Here is a 17,805-nt window from a genome sequence, read left to right as displayed (position 1 = left end):
TACTTAGAAACAAAGGAAAGTTAACTCTCATTTATTTTAATATTTCTGTAGTTCAAACTTTTCCTCTCAAACCATAATGTACCTTATATTTTTTACTTTCCTCATCTTATTTTCAAAAGAAAGATTTGTTGAAATCCATGCTTTTAAAACTTAGAATTGTTTTATATATATTTATACATACATATGTATATATAAATAAGTTTGATTTTGTTTGTGGAAGGTGATGCTAATTCCTTGGGTTCAAGGATAAGAATATAAATTTGCTTATATTGAGAGGCATTATCCTTCATGGTAGAGACATCTCTGTAATTATTTTAATTAGGTGAATAATATTCCACTGTTTGGATATTCTATTTACTTAATTAACTCCTTCTGTAAGCCCTTCTATAAAAGGATTTTTTTTACATAAATCCCAGATTCTCTGACTGGCTTCCACTGATCATGGACGAGGCCCTTAATCTGTTATTACCTTTATTTCCTTATTTATAAAAAATGGGATAATAGTAATCTATACTTTATGTGGGAGTTGGTCTCAACTACAGAGGTTTTTTTTTTTTTTTTTTTTTAATTTTTAGGTGAGGCAAACCTTGATTGACCTCACAGATCGCAAGGACCTTGTCAGCTTACAATCCTTTATTTTTTATTTTTTATGCCTACAGCACTTGGTCTTCCAAGGTGGTCTCCCATCCAAGTACTAACCAGGCCTGACCCTGCTTAGCTTCCGAGATCAGATGAGATCAGGCTTGTTCAGGGTGGCACGGCCATAGACTCAACTACAGAGATTTTTGAAAACTAATTATTAAGTTTGTGAATTTCACTCTAGCTTTTGGCCATTTTACAATATTTTGACTCTTTCACCAAAGCTTGCTGAAAAAAAGAACTAGAGTTGAATTTGTTTAAAATCGTTTACACTTGTTAAATTATCTGTAGATCGAAATCATTCAGGTTCTCCTGGTGTCTCTTTGAGTTGGGTACCAAGAATTGACAATAGCGGACAATTGATATCATGTAAATATAACCATGGATTTGTGTTACCACTATATTTACTTAATGAGCAGCATCAATAAAACAACAATTTTAAAAACAAAGGTCTTACAAAATTCAGTAAGCCAACAATTTTAAAAACAAAGGTCTTACAAAATTCAAGCCAGATTAAAAGGAAAGAAGGAGTTTAATGAAAAAAAGAAGGAATTAGAGGACAAATAGTTGGAATGCTTTCCTGAGTGCCTCTGGCTGAAACACATTTTACACCTCAAGGAATAAAATAACTAACATTCTTTAATGGTCCCTTCCTTATAATGATGCAGTTCTGATATTTCAGAGATTCTAATGATATTCTGCAAAATTTAAAAGTTTTTTAACTTGAAATATTTTCCTATTTCCAAGTTCTCTGATTGTAAAGTGATTGCTTCCTTTGACAGGGTATATGCATCATTCAGGAAGACAATTACCTGACAGTTACCTAAGCTCTGCTGGAAAATTCTGAATAAAACAAGTAACTGCAGGTGCAAAGGAATCCACCTAGGATTGGTATTTTGTAATACCTATTCATAGCTCCATCTAAGTATACTCAAGTAAGTTTGTCAAGCAGCTCATGAGTGCAACTATTTTCTAAGAGATTTCAGTGAAAATTCTGAAAATGATGTTAAAGAAGAAAAAGTGTAATTGATATTTAAATAGGACTTTACTGTTTCTGCAGTATTTTGCCCCCATGTTGTCTCGTTTAATCCTCACAATAACCTAATAAGTATAGGAGTGTGTTATCACCATTTAATGGATAAAGAAGTTGATGTTTCAAGAAGCTGCCTTATCCCCGTCAATGGAAGCCTATCAGAGAAGTTTGGGACTCAAATACCAAATTCTGTGTGCCTTCCACTACACTATATTAACTCTTAGAAATGAACTTGACTCTTGCCCCTACTATTCAACTAATGACTGATGTTAGCCAGTCCCGCAATCCTGGGCTGTATGACAATTTAATCCTGGGGAACCAGTGAAGATCAAATAAATATGTGGTCCCTGCATATATGCAGTAAGGCTTTGACATACAAATCCAGCAGTTATGAGGCCATATAGCAGAGAGTGCTTCCTCTATAATTGAACAACACAAGATGCAAATCCTTGTTCCAGTGTTTAGTTGGCCAAGTTACCTAACATCTTAGAATCTCAGTTTCCTCATCTGTACAATGGGGATGATGACAGTGCTTACCTTATAGCGTTGCTATGAGGATTAAAAGGGTTTTAATACAAAAAGCACTTAGCAAATAGTAAGCACTCAATAAATGCTAGCATTAAAAAGTTGTCTCAGTTATGTTTTTTTTCCTTTTAATCTCTTAACATAAACTTCATCTAAAATTAAAATTTCTTTATTCAACTTAAGGCACACACAGAATGTCCACATAAGGCCCATCACTTGGAGCTTAACTGTTCACTCCTGTCTGCAGAAATCTAAAGGCTACCCCAGGCCACCAATGTAATTATATCCAGGATGCGCACTAAAGGTGAAAAGCCTCCTAGAACTGTTTTTCAATCATCGTCTCTCCAACTGAGCTGGGCTAGTGACATTAACCCAGCAATTAAAAGCCTCAAGTTTAGAAATACATTCAGTTTCCCAAGTCCCCAAATGTCAAAGGTTAAGTGAATTATGTGGAGATAATTCAACAAGGTCCCAAGGGAGGGTCCTGCTAACTCCAGATTGCAGGCTGTTTCAGTCTTATTTTTCCTTCCTAACCGATATACTTCTTGCAGTAGTACTGCCGCCAATGTAAATATAAGGAAAATAAAAAAAGTTGCAGATGGGAAAAATAAAAACCCTTCAATACGTTTCTAAAAGGAAGCCACGTGATTTGCACATTTAGTGTTTCTGTAACACCAAAGGCTTTTCCTCTAGCTATTTTCAAGAATAATCGTGAGTAAATTTACACTCATCTCATACTAAAAATATTTGAGATCTTTACTGTGTTACTTTGCCACTTAAATTGGAGTGCGTCGCTGGGCATCTTACTGTGCAAGACCATAATGGGACCCACAACTCTCCTCCAGGCTGAATTAGAACCACCCATTACACCTCGAGTTGTGTGGTAACACCTCCACAGCGTTTCCAATTAACTTTGTACGTTTTTAATCAGTGACAAATGCATCTTTGTAAATTCAGTTTACCTTTTATTGCAGCACTATAAACCGTCTTGCAGCATTCCGGTGCTCTGTGAATGTTTTACTTGCTGCTGACATGAGACAGCTGTTGGACCTACAACAAAGGCTAAGCTTTATGAGTTACCTGAATTAGGATGTAGGTGAAGTAATTAAACCCCAAAGAGAAAGAGGAGGGAAACAGATAGCCCTCCGTGATCCACAGGCACCCATACACGAGCAGGAACTCCTGAAGCAACTCTGAAGCTGTAACGTGCAAGATTAAAACCCCAGAAACTCTCTTCTTTTATTGTCATTTTAAACTCACAATATGCCGAAAGAGGTAGATAAGTGAAAAGGTCAAGCACATTTTATTAATAAATCCATACTGCTGTTTGTTTTTCTTTTTAATCAGATTCAAATGCATCCTGTTAAAGAGCCATGGGTGATTAGATCATAAATCTGAATGACCTTGAAGATGATGAAGGAAATGCTTCTCTGTAAAGCGATCATCATGCTGCCAGTTTCATCATTTACACATCTTTACAGGTGCAAGGAAAACATTTAATTTCAAATCACTTGCAAGAATCGCTCAGAATAAAATATGACTTTATAAGATCCCCAGATAATAAATAAGCTAATTGCATTACAAGAAAATATGTATTTTTTTTGTTTCTATCTTTGCTCCTAAAATAAGAAAAAGGCAAAAAAACTAGAGGAAGGATTAGTATAAGTGTTCGACCTCAACTATATGTACTCTAAGATTCTAGCTTAGGTTTTGTTTTGAATATTACTAGTGACATATTAATTCATTGCCCCTTGCTGCAAATTATTAACTAATTGTAAGTAATATGGTCATGAGATATATCTTTTGTTACGTATTTAATCAAAAGTCTGCATTTTTATAAAGGCAGAAAATTTATGGATGACATTTATAATTTAGTTTTTTCTTTAAATACTGAAGAATTCTTTTGTCTTATTTTTAGATTTATCACTCAACATGAGACATTTGACATTCAAGATGTAGAACTGCACCTTGCTATTATCACATTGAAAATACTGTGTTGTAATTTGTCAGTTTTTAGACCTTGGCTTTATTCTAATTCATTTATTCATCAAGTTCCTAGGTTAACTAGTGACTAAAGCTATGGCTCCTCTCCTGAATATCAATTATAAATGCAAGAAAATTTCAGATCTATATCAATTTGTGTTGTTTATTTTAGATGTTTACTTAGACTTTTTATGTCTTTAAAATGTATTTAAAAATCAGCTATGATCTAAAGCTTTTTATTGAACCTGTATATTCATCTCTAAACCATAGGTTTGGCTTTCTTTGACCTTTTCTGAAGGGCATACTCTTTGAATACTGTTTTGATTCTCCTATGTGTATCAAAGATCCTTCTGATAGCTAATGAATTCTTTATAATGCATTTACAAAATAGAAAATACAGCTTTGATTTCATTACTGTATTTTTTCTCCATTCTTTATTATATGTATTAAAGAAATAAGAACATACTTGACAGGTTACTATATAGCTATTTTAGAATGTAGGAATTAGACACGAAAAGCACCCTTTTAAATTGTTCTAGCTGATCATTAGTTTCTCACAATTTCTTCTGGGTGCCCGGAAAACACTATGGCCAGACATAGGAGTTTTATCAGACAATATTGAGTTTATGGCCTTTATCCCACAGTATGATCTTTACCCAATCGAATGGTCCTGTGACTGACTGACTTGGAGAACAAAAGGTCTCAGTGCCCTGGCATGGCATGGTCATTAGGTAAGGAGGCCTTCTAGGGGTTACTAAGCCACCCCCAGGTCTTGCCCTCACCCTATCAAAACCAACTCAGGGTCATTCCCCAAAGATGTGGAGAGAGAGATGGCCTCCCAGAACTCAAGATCTCATGATCATTTCCCAAGATGTCATCTGACATCCCAACATGACACCAGCATATGCCTTAAGGATGGGGCAAATCAGTGGTTAGAATCAAAAGCTTTGGAGAAGAACTGTAGTTTAGTGACTAAGCTGTAAAAAGCTGCTGCTTAGTGAGAACTGGAAATGTGCAGGCATCGAATTCATCACAACCACCCCACATGAGAAGACAGAGGCTCAGGGATTTGCCTGGAGCTAACAACACATTGGAGTTGGAAATTCATACCCATGTTGGCTATGAATTCCACATGGGTAAGACCACGCTCTTAACCACTACACCACCTTGCCATCAGATGCCAAAATGTCATGCTATCTCTAAATCTTTATTCTTTGTAGTAGAATTTAAAATCTGTGACATATCTCTTGAGTAATAAAGTTTACATCCCAGAAACCCATCCTTACACTGGAATCAAAGGTCTCCTCTAAAATAGCAAAGAGTCTGCCCCATATTATTGGAAAACATGCCTCTATTTTAGAAAAGTAAATTAATTTTCTCCCCACTGGATAGTTTCCATTTAAACCATCTTACAGCCAAAACCACTTTACCATAATTTATGCTTGGCTTTTTTAATAAAAGGCTTCTAATAATGTCTCTTTCATGAGAACTATTTTATAGTATTGTATGTGATATGCAAATTACTTCCATTAAAACAAATCTAAAGGTTTGTATATATTCTATATTATTTAATGATGTAAAACTCTAGCTCTTAAAGTAATTAATTAGCGATCATTGGTAATTAGCATTTTGGATCCTGGTCAGGGAATATTTTAAAAATCAATGAACATTGGAGACTTCACTTTCTCCACACCCCCAAAAAAGGAAAAAGATTTAAAACAAATTCCTCGAGTATCATCAGACATTCTCAGCACACTCACATCTGGTATTGTCTGCAACAGCTCAATCAATAAAGAAGAGTAATGTAATAATTGCTGCAACATTTTCTGTAATTTCTCATTGTGGTAGCAACAGCATTTCAATAATATTCAGAGAGACTATTTATGGTGCTTAAGGTAAGAGGTTTCTGCCATCTGCAGAATAACAAAAAATTCAGTGCTGATACTTAACCCTTAATGTGAAAGAATTATCAGTGAAAGCAAAGCAGTTAAGCACTTATCTTAAGTTATCAAATACTCTCTTTGCCAACACAATAGTCAGAAGACTTTGAGCCACAGAGCATTTGAATAGGCAAAATAGTACTTGATGACCATTAATTAATAGAGAACCAGTTGAATTAAGTGTGGTATATCCACACTATAGATGATTATGCAACGTAGGAAGCTCACAATGTACTGATATGAAAAATTCTCCAAGATATTTTGTTGAGTGGACAAAGCAAAATACAGAATGGTATATAAAGTAGTAGGCTATCTTTTACATATAACAGGAGGAAAATTAAGAATATACATTTGTATTTACTTCTATATGCATAAGGAAACTCTGAAAGCTATATCTAAAACTAATAACACTTTTTTAGTATCAACATTTTTACCTGGGTATATGTGTGGTAGGATGTGGCAGGGGGAGAGGAGTGGTACTGGAGTGGATGGAATGAGTATGAGATATTTATATATGTACATATAATATAATTTTTGAACATGTGAATGTATTACTTATGCAATAAATTAAATTAAAAGTCGTTTAAGTATGTACTACTATCAACAGAGAACTAGTTAAATAAAGATGGTAGAGTCACAGAGTGGAATACTATGTGGCCATAAAACAATAAGGAAGCTCTTTATGTACTGATTTAGAAAGATATCTCAGATGTTATTGTGTCTAAAAGGAAATCTTTATGCAGAATAGTGTCCTTAATATGCTACCGTTTTTATGGAAGGAGAAATATTTGCTTGCATATGATTAATTAGTTCTGAAATTACATATAGAAAATGAATTATGGTGGTTGTAGTGGTGTGGCTTGAAGGCAAAAGGGAGACTTTTCATTGAATAGCTTTTTCCTTAACCACATAAATGCATTATCTTTTTATAAAAATTAAATTCAAACTTTAAAATTTTTAAAAACAGTATTTATCTGTAATTACTGCTTTGTTCCTAAAGAAATAAAAAAATGAATCAATAAATAGATCTTAGAATTAGAGAAAGGAAGAAAACCAAGCTCTAATTATCAAACTACTGATCTAACTACTACCAAACTACTATTTCTCCATACTTTTTTCCAACTAGTTTGACTGCAGTGTACTGTCATTGATTCAAACTTAGCTTAATAAAAGTAACTGGATTCATTTTTTCCCTAGGCACATAAATAAACACCATGTTTGTCTCTCATTCACTCCACCCTCCCACTCCAGGAAGGGAAGACTAAATGGATTGAGACTGCATGATTTAAATTTTACCTGGTTCATTATCGCTGTCAAATAATTTATGCATTTTAAGCAGCTGCTTTCTTCTCCTTATGTGTCAATCATGCAAATTAGCAAGATCTCAAAAAATTATAATAAATCAATTTTTAAACTAAATATTTCACAGAGTTACCTTTTCTGTGTAGATTTTAACAGCTGCAAAGCACCCACACTTCCACATTGGCAAATAGTGGATAGATCATGAGTTTATAGTTAAATACATCTACCTGAAACTTACTGGATTTCGTTAACTAATGTCACCATAATAATAAAACAAACAAACAAACAAAAAAATACATCTGAGGTTTAATCTTGCCCTGCCATTTATAAGTGACATGTCCTTATCATTTAACCCCTTTGAGCCTCAGTTTTCCTTACCTGTAAAATAGGAATGAGAATGCCTGTTCCCAGGTCTATCACTTAAATAAGGTGTATTAGAATGTTTTAATAGAATGCCTGATATTAGAGTGGCCAATGATCTTGGTTTGCCTTGGATTCTTTCCTTTAGCATTGCAAGTCCTACATCCTGGGAAACTGCTCAGTTTTGGGCAGATCAGGCCAGCTAGTTACCCTATTTGCTACAAAAGAAATATTCAATGTGAACTAAAATCTTGAGTGCACAGACTATGGAGGGCAATAGTGTCCATAGTAGATTGTTTTTATGTATTCTGAGGGACTTCAGTGAGACAGATTCAAAAAATTCAGTTCTACAACTTTTAGGCAATGGAAGCACAAGATAGGTATGGAAAAGTGAGTGGTGACTTGACTCAGGAGCCATCTGGCCTGCATTAGTTCTGGTTCTATTAAAGATCAACAGTGTGGCTGGCTTCAGTGCCATTGAGCCTTAGGTTCATCATCTATAAATGAGAAATTTAGACCAGCTCTTTCTTAGCTCTAAAATTCTATTTAGGAATAGTTAGAAATTCCCAACTGTGTTGAAAAATCTCTGAACACCACCAAGAGGAGATGGAAAAGCACAATGTCCCCTGTCTTGTCAGTCTCTCCAATGTCATGAGCAAGCATCAAGCATTATCTACCATGTGGGGTGCTTTGCTGAGTAAGGAACAAGATGACTAAAACCCAACCCATATCCTCCACCCACATAGGACCAAGTAAAATTATTTTCACTTACAAGATTCTGAGAAATCTCTGACAAGAAGTGAGTTACCAGTGGAGGCTGATGGTTGGGTAAACATTAATGAGCAGTAGATGGCAAGGCACTGAGGGCAGAGGCCACCGTCTGAACAGAGGGGAGAATACTAGTTGTCTAGAATCCTACTGCAGACAGATAGCAAAGAGAGGTTACAGAGTTTGGTGAGGGCAGATAATAAATATTCCAGAGAGCTATTTTAGTAGGATTATAGCAATACCACCAACATTGCCAAGTGGGGAAGAAAATGGAGGCCTTGGATAATGAGGAGGAGGAGAGAGGTGAGAACCTAAAGTAGAGGCAGAGCAGGGCCAAGGAAAGGTTTCTTTAGAAAAGAGGGAAGATTTGAATGTGTTATTAAATACATTACAGATTAGCAGCGAGAGAACATATGTAGAAAAGTTCACTCTGGGAAGGAGCAAGGAAATTTTTTCTTTTCAGACTTTAGGTACTGGAGAAAAGAAAACCTTAGAAAAGGTGGGGAAAGGTGGAATTGGAGGAAGGTGGTCAGAAGATACAAACTTCTAGTTTTAAGATAGATAAGTACTAGGGATGTGATGCACAACATGATGACTATGCCTAACACTGCTGTGTGATATATAGGAAAGTTGTTAAGAGAGTATATCCTAAGAGTTCTCACCACAGGAAAAAAAATTTTTTTTCTTTTTCTTTTTTTTTTTTTGTATCTATATGAGATAATGGATGTCAACTAAATTTATCGTGATAATCATTTCACTATATATAAATCAAATCATTATGCTGTACACCTTAAACTTATGCAGTGCTGTATGTCAATTATATCTCAGTAAAATTGGAAAAAATAAATATATTTAATCATAATACTACCCAAAAAAAGAAAAACAAAAATAGTTGGTGGAATTTGGTTTTGATGGTCTTAATCAACAGAGTAAAATAAGTCAACACTACTGTGCCATCCTTTTTAGTTTAGTTATCACCTCAATTTGATGAATTGTCTTTATGTTGCTATATCAAGGACAGTGGTACTCAATTAATGAGAAATTAATTTAATGTTTTGGATAACCAAAAGTTTACTGAAGGTTTCAAACAGAAATCGTGCCTTTGTTCCAACTTCTGTTTTGGAATTTTCTAAAATCTATTGGTCTACTCTCCTTTCTTAGCAATTAAAGCGTAAAATACCTTTTTTAAAAATATAATTTGTTGGATTTTTTAGTATTCTTAATTAACGATTGTTCATTATAGAAAATATGGAAAATAAAGTATGAGGAGGAAAAATTCTCACAGAGCCCCAAAATTCAAACATTATTAATATTTGGAGACTAGTATATCCTTGTAATTTTTTTCTAGATATTTTTTATCATATGGAATTATGCAAATAACATGCATCAGTTTTTTGTTCACTTAAAATAGAAAATAGGAATTTTCTCATATTAGTACACTCTCTTGCAAGAGTTTGCTTACACTCATTATTTTAATATTGGCATTGCATTATGAGACTCTGCCATAAATTATTTAACCACATTTCTATTTGGACATATGGGTTTTTAATTTTCCAGTTTGCAACTTTATGCATAAAGGGATTTCCTAATTTAGGATAGTTTTCTTAACTCTGATTTCTTAGAAATAAAAATTTTTAACAGCTTCTTATTGAGTGTAGTTTACATACCATACCTTTCACCCATTTAAAGCATACAATTCAATTGTTTTCACATATTCACAGATATGTGCAACTATAGTTCATTTTAGAACATTTTCATTACCCCAAAAAAGAAACCCTGTACTCTTTACTTATCCCCTTCCCACCCCCGACCCTACACCCACTTCCCACCAGTCCTAGGCAACCACTACTCTATTTTCTGTCTATATAGATTTCCCTGTTCTGGACATTTCATATAAATAGAATCATGTAAAATGTGGTCTTTTGTAACTGGCTTCTTTCACTTAGCATAAAATTTTCAAGGTTTATCCATGTTGTAGTATGTATCCATACACTATTCCATTTTACTGCTGAATAATATTCTATTGTATGAACATACCATATTTTATTTATTTGTTTGCCGATTGATGGACGGTTGGGTTGTTTCTACCTTTTTGACTTTTGTAACTAATGCTGCTATAAACACATGCTTTCATTTCTGTGTGTGTGTGTGTGTGTGTGTGTGTGTGTGTGTGTGTGTGTCCTAGAATTGGAATTGCTGGATCATACGGCTAGAAATGTACATTCCTGCTTAAAAGAGCTTGGACACAAGCTCTTAATAAGTATCTCCAAATTGCTTTTCAAAGGATGTTAAATTAAGTTTTAATTCTGTAATTGAAGGATCTTACTATTATTCACAATCATTTGGTTCTCAGCAATGGTGACCCAAAGTAGAAGCCTAAGATAGTGTTGTCCAAAAGAAATATAATACAAGTCATATATGTAATTTAAAATTTTCTAATAGCCACATTTTAAAAAGTGATAAAAAATAGGTGAAATTAATTTTAGTAATAAATTTTATTGAATGCAATGTATCCAAAATATTATCTTTTCAACCTGTAATCAGCATAAATATTATTACTGAGATATCTTATCTTCTTTTGTACTCATTATTTCCAAAATTTAGTATTCATTTTAGACTTCAGCTCATCTTAATTTGAACTAGTCACATTGCAAGTGTACAATAGCCACATGTGGCTAGTGGTTAGGATAGCATGGATCTAGAAATTTGGCTGACTACATCTTTAGAAGGTGGCAGGAAGTTACTTTTTTAAAACATATCTTCAGATTTATTTCCCCTTGGTATCTTCCATTTTTTAATTAAAAATGAAGCAGGAAATAATTTAGCTAACTGAAAATTCCTCCTAGATAGAAAATAGTTGACTAAGTACTTAACTGCTTTCACGTACTACTTCATATTTACACCTGTCGAGTAACAATGTACAATGTGTGAAAAAAAGACGGTTTTAAAATATCCACTCTTTTATTCCAGATAACTTGGATGGACCCTAGAGCTGTTTTTGTTTCTGAAGTCTACTGGATTGGGCTGAATGCTAAACACCAAGGCTAACATTCTCCCAAATTGGTAAATAATTTCCTTTATTGGGTTTTTAATGATGAAATAAACAGAAAAGGGAAAAAATCAAGAAATAGATTAACTGTACTATGCTGGTGAAAATCATGTTTCCTAATTTATTCCTCTCACAATATAAAATATTTGATCTGAGATCCTATATAATCTCAGGACACAACGATCCTTCTCTGTTGTACAGCACCTGCCTGCCATGCATAATTATTTTCCAAAAGCATATGAGGTCAGAGATGAAGCAGAGAATTGGGGAGAGAGTCCTCAGTGGCCTTCGGCAGATTTTTTTTCCTAATAGGAATCAGTTAGATAGTTATTACCACCTGGCACTGCTAATGAGTCTAGTTGAGAAAACAAATCTGCTAAGCATTTCACAGCAGACTGTGATCTAGGTCTGGGGAGTCTTTAGGGTCTGTTGAGCATCTACAGATACATTTTAAGGTGTTTTGCCTATCATAGAAATTGAACTCTTAGTTTTTCAGTTTTAAAAGAAACATGTTGTTTAGAAAGCATTATTAGTTATTGATTCATTTGTGCCTCTATAACCTAAATATTCTACCTGTGTTCATAAAGTAATTTTAAAAGTTTAAATATATCTTATGCATTAAAAGAAACTTATTTATAACATTTTTGGAGGATGTAGACCACATCTTCCAAGAACATATTTCTACCACTAATTCGAATGGCCTCTAAGCAACCTAGAAAAAGAGACAATATAGTGTAGCTATTCAAGGCAGGAAGTCTGATATCAGAGCCCCTCTCTTGAAAACAGGAATAATGAGAACTATTTTAAGGATAAAGTGAGATAATGTATATGTTATATTTAACTGAATGTCCATGGATGCTGTCTTTGTTGTGGTTTTAGTTTTGGTTATTATTATTACATACATCTCATGTATTCCAAGCTATCACAGCATAGGGAATAGCAAATGAAAAGCCCAAGGAATAACGAATAATCAAACATCAACAAACATATGACCCAATTGCTATGTTATATAAGAGGAAAGCATGGCTAATCTATAAATTGTGAGAATTAGGAAAAAGAGGACTGGAGTGATGGGAAGAAGAGTAGTAGGAAACATTAAAGTAACATATTTACTAAGAAGATGCTTTACTAATACACTCTACCTATTGTAAATTAATTAATTAATTAATTAATACTTATTGAGTACTAACTATATGCAAAGCACTGTGCTTGGTATTGGGGTTACAAAGATTAGATATGTTACCTGCCTTCAATAATTGTAAAGCCCAGCACAGTGTTGCCTTGATTATTGTGTGTACCCCATTGTCTTGTAGTCCTTGGTTGCTTAATTATGAACAGAAATGCTGTCTTATTCACATTTCTGCCTCTGTACTGAGCACAGTGCTTGGCTCATAATAGGTACTCAATGTTTGCTGAAGTGAATTCCTTAGTGTGAAAAAGGGGATCAATCACTATTGGATTTCCAACTGCAATAAAAAACTCCTTGAAGGCAAAGACCCACACTTGTAAATTTCTTGATGCCAAGAAAGGTAGATTTTTGATACTAGGTTAGCAGTTATGCCAATGTTAAAATTTTGTTATTAAAATGAGAGTTGCTATGTAATATCAAAAGGCCGTTATTGCAGTCTCAATTTTCAATAGGTTCCTTTAGTTACAGGTGCATAAAATACACGATTGTATTACACTGTTATATCTAGTGAAGGGAAATAAAGCAATGATAATATGCTCTCTGGTAAATATGTTATTTACCAGTTTGGAAAGCCTTTTATTTTTCAATGAGATACTATAAATAAGCTTTTTGTTGAATTGTAAATGCTGGTACTTCATTATTTATTTTCCATTCAAATAACTTTAGTCTATTCTCCTAAAAATAAGTGATAAAATTTAGACGTCGAAATATGTTTAAATGAGGAAAAACGGATTACATAACATATGTGTTTTCCAATTCTCATGTGGAGGTAATGTGGTCAATAAGAGTAATTCATAATACTGTTGCAGTATATTTGATAAAATTATGTTTTGAGGAGTGCATTCTTTCTGATGTCCTGTGAAGTAAATTGTACATTGTGATATTATTACTGAACTTTGTTAGATTGTGGAAGTTAGTAGCTGATTCTTTGATAAGATGAGTGGAGGCAGGCCGTAGATATTCCTAGTCTATTGAAGCTCATTATAATTGGTAGTCTGAAATCAAATGTTAATCTACAGCCTACTCCAAGCATGATAAGTTTCCATTAATCTATGATGGGTTTTTATTTCGTAATTATGAGTTAAATGTGTAAACATAAAAGAATTAACAAAATCATCTTGGCACAATGCAATTCTCAGGGCTCCCTCTGTTGGCAGTGAAAAACAACAAAGTTATAGAAAGCTTAAGAATGAGATTAATATCATTATTACCACACTTTTGTCATTTATAGTAAAGCTAAATTTATTGTTAGATACTTATGCAATAAAACCAAATGTTTTGGTTTACATCTAGCCAGCTTTTCCACTAAAGATTAAGTAATATTTTTATAGTTGAATTAATTATTCTTTTCATCACAGAAAATTGAACTATTTTGTATTTAAAATAAATATTTGCCAGAGTTATACAGAGTAATTTATAACATAACTTATACAAATGATTACAAACAGCTTGCATAAATGGAAACAGAACACTTAGTAGAGACAGTGAAGATTTAGTAGCTACCCAAACTACTTATCCTCCCCTGTATAATTCCTATATAACATAAATACCCCACATACCATCCAATAAAATAATTACTTCCTGGGCCATAATATCTCAACATAAAACATAAAAATTCATTAAAAATTGGAAAAAATATACTCAACTTACAATCCCTTAAGACTGAGTACTTGTATCTATAGTGCTCTTTTAACTTTGGAAAGTACTTTCACATTTCTTACCACATTTTATCCTAACAACCTTTGAGATAGAGCAGACACTGTCATCCCCATTTAACAGGCACAGTAACTGAGGTCAGAGAGGGACCTTGGGCTCTTCCAATAAGGCCTGAAGGCCTTTATTCTCAAGAATTATTTAATAAAAAGGCATCAAGAAAATAACTTAAATTATCTAGTTTTTTTATTAACCAAGTTTCCTCGAATTGCCTATTCATGTTTATGCTTCACGATACCCTCTTAATGGACCCAAATTCTCTGAGAACTATATACAATTTTCAAATAAGGGTCCTGGCAATGAATTATAAGAGAGAAAAGAACAGAACTGGTGACGTAGGGATATTTTTAGTATTATCCACTACATTAGTACATAGAGGATTGGCTGTGTTCTCATAACTCTGAGTTCCAAGATCATTTGGGCAGTAAGAGTCATGCCATTGTATGGAACCATGGGCTCTAATTGGACCAGCCTCAAGATAAAAACAAATGAATATTCCAGTTCCCAGGAGTCACCCAGGCCCATGAGCAGAGAGTCTTTTGAAACCAAATCACAAACTTAGCTATTTTTAAATGCATAAGTGAACAACTTTTTAGCAAAATTTAATGACAAAGTTGAGACCAAAGATTGTAGTCTGACTAACAATCCTCACTGAAATAGGTTTGATGGTTTCAGTTCAGTGCATATCATGAAAGCACTTTGGCACAATTGATAGGATGTTCATGAGGAGGTAATATACAGACCCACAGATTAAATTACTTTTCACCCCAAGAGATATTTATAGGGGCGATCTATCAAGGTTATGGGGAAGAGCAGTGACATGACAATAAGAATGTTCAACCTAAGCTTATATACTGGAACATAAAGATATCTGCAATTTTATCCTTGTTAACCATTACAGTTGACAACTTTTCATTATAAAATGTTTTGGTACAGAAATCAGTTCTAAAGATTTATACCTGTTTTTCAAGTTGAATAAAAATACAAAAAAAGTATCAATCTATTTTATTGTAGAAGAGATACTACCTATATCTTAAAAGAAGATATATAAAATGACTGTTTCCATAGCAAAAAAAGTTAATTTATTTTATTATAGAACAGATGCTACTTATATCTTAAATAAAGACCAGAAATATGAAATTATTGCTTTCACAGCCATAAAATCCATTCAACTGTAAAAAATATATAATTTTTCTAAACAGAAATGTTAGCATTTTGCTTCTAAAAAGCCTACCATAAGATCAACTCAATTTCAACTACATTTCAATGTTAGATAATACAGATAGATGAACTTGTCATCTTCTACCCCACAAATTCTACTTCAAAAGCTCTTAATTGGAATGAAATCCAGTTCACCTGACCTTTACACATCTCTCACACACACACACATATGTTATTATTTCCTGATCTTATCAACAATTGAGAAAATAGACCTAAGAATTCTTTCAAAAGTATAGTAATATTTTAACTATATCTCACATACATGAGTACTTCATTCTTCAGAATGTAACAACCAAGGAACCAGAAGAAAACCAAAAAGACATCTAAGAAATAAAAATAAATCAGGCTAAAGTTCATTTACTTTATTCATGAGAAAATTCCTTGGCCCTTCTTTTATAATCTATTTACTCTTTACATACGTTTCAACAAGCTTGGTTACCCTGGAAGAAAATTATTGCTAGAGGTGGGCATACTGACATTATGAACAGCATTTTATGTATACTGGATACAAATCAAATCACCACTCAGGTCCAGAGAAAAAGTGAATTGTAAAAAACGCACACACAAAAATCCATCTCTCATCTAGTCTCAATATCAGAGAGCAAAAATGAAATGTACATTTTATAATCTCTAAGGCATAATAAGCTGAAGAGCCTATATTGCCTGCTAACTGGATAAGGAGTGTTTACTCTACCACTTGGCTCAGACTAGGCTGTCACAAACCCAGAGAGAGACTCCTTGAAAAGATTTACTAGGGAGAGGGAAGGATATGTCTCTTCCTCCATGCCTGAGTGTAAACCTCTGGCTTCAGAGGCTGCCAAAATGAGGGTCCAGCCAGGGAGGGGAACAGCCAAGGTTAGCAGCCCATGTAACCAGTATTCACTTATCCATGTATGGCCACCTCCACAGTTTCCATGGCAGGTTCCTCTGCTCTGCTGGTACTTCAGCTTAGGAAAGCTGTGTCCCTACCTCTCCTGGGCAGCATCCAGCTGGGTGGATATAGAGCAAGATTTTCTCCTTTTGATGTTGAGACAGTTTGACAAGAGCAAGAAATGAAGATTCAGGCTTACATATTTGGTGACCAGTTGTCCTTCCAAAGTGATAAATCATGGTTAAAACAGAAAACCATATCAAATACATTCTGCCAATCAAACTTTCAACACTGAATTGAAGTTCCATTTTTCTCTTCATAAACATAACCTTGGTTTGATGAAGTCATAGTTCCCGTGTTTCTTTGGTTCTCTTCTGAACTGTTGAGACCAAAAAAAGGGGAACATTCTACAAAGACAGTATCATAAGAGAAATTTCTAATTTTGAATGGATATCATTGAGAATCTTTAATCGAACACGTGAAAATCTCTAGTGATTATTTAGAGAATCTCAGATTCTCTAAATAATTGATTTGAGACCAGGTTCTCAACCTTCTTAGGTGTGAGTGTCCCTTGTTGAAAGTCCTTGAAATTTTAGTATCTGCTGATTAAGAAGCTACATAGTGTTGACAAGCTATTGCCAGGTTAACAATTTATTTAATTTTAATTAACTTGCATTTAATCAATCATAATATCTACATGTATTTGGAAAGTAACACTACAGTTCATATATGTGGGAAGCACAAATTCAGAATCCATTCACACACCTTTTACAGTAACTCCAAAAGCTCTTAGAAACTAAGATTTATTGATTGAAAATTACCTTTTTAGAATAACTAAACTTATGAGAATAATGTGTAACTGAACGAAATTCTGACCATTTTGAATGTGGGCATGTTTTAATTTGGCCGGAATCTGAAAACATCAAATTGAGTGCTTACCCCATTTTTTTTTTTTTAGATCAAGTTCATTTTGAATATGAATGGATAAAGAAATTTAAAAAAAAAAAGCTTGACTGACATTGAGACAAAAGAGACTTTACACTTTAACACAGGAAGGGATGTCAATAAAAACTAATCCTTGTATTAAAAAAAAAATTGTTTCTCCCTTTTTCTCTTTAATTCTAGAAAAAAAATAGGAAAAGGCAGAGACCCACAAGATGATTAGGTAGTAGGATTGTGTAGTGGCTAAGTGCAGGTTTTAAGAGCCTGATA

At 33.8% G+C, this 17,805-nt stretch overlaps 1 pseudogene; it reads right to left on the bottom strand.

The window, feature by feature from the left end:
- Positions 1-650: 650 nt before the first annotated feature.
- Positions 651-769, bottom strand: LOC120597243 (uncharacterized; annotated as a pseudogene).
- Between the last annotated feature and the right edge of the window lie 17,036 nt (positions 770-17,805).

This window comes from Pteropus medius, unplaced genomic scaffold (assembly GCF_902729225.1).
Source record: "Pteropus medius unplaced genomic scaffold, Ma_sr-lr_union100, whole genome shotgun sequence".
Taxonomy (NCBI): Eukaryota; Metazoa; Chordata; class Mammalia; order Chiroptera; family Pteropodidae; genus Pteropus; species Pteropus medius.
The sequence above is the reverse complement of the archived record's forward strand: the minus strand, read 5'-3'. Positions and strand labels throughout refer to the sequence as shown.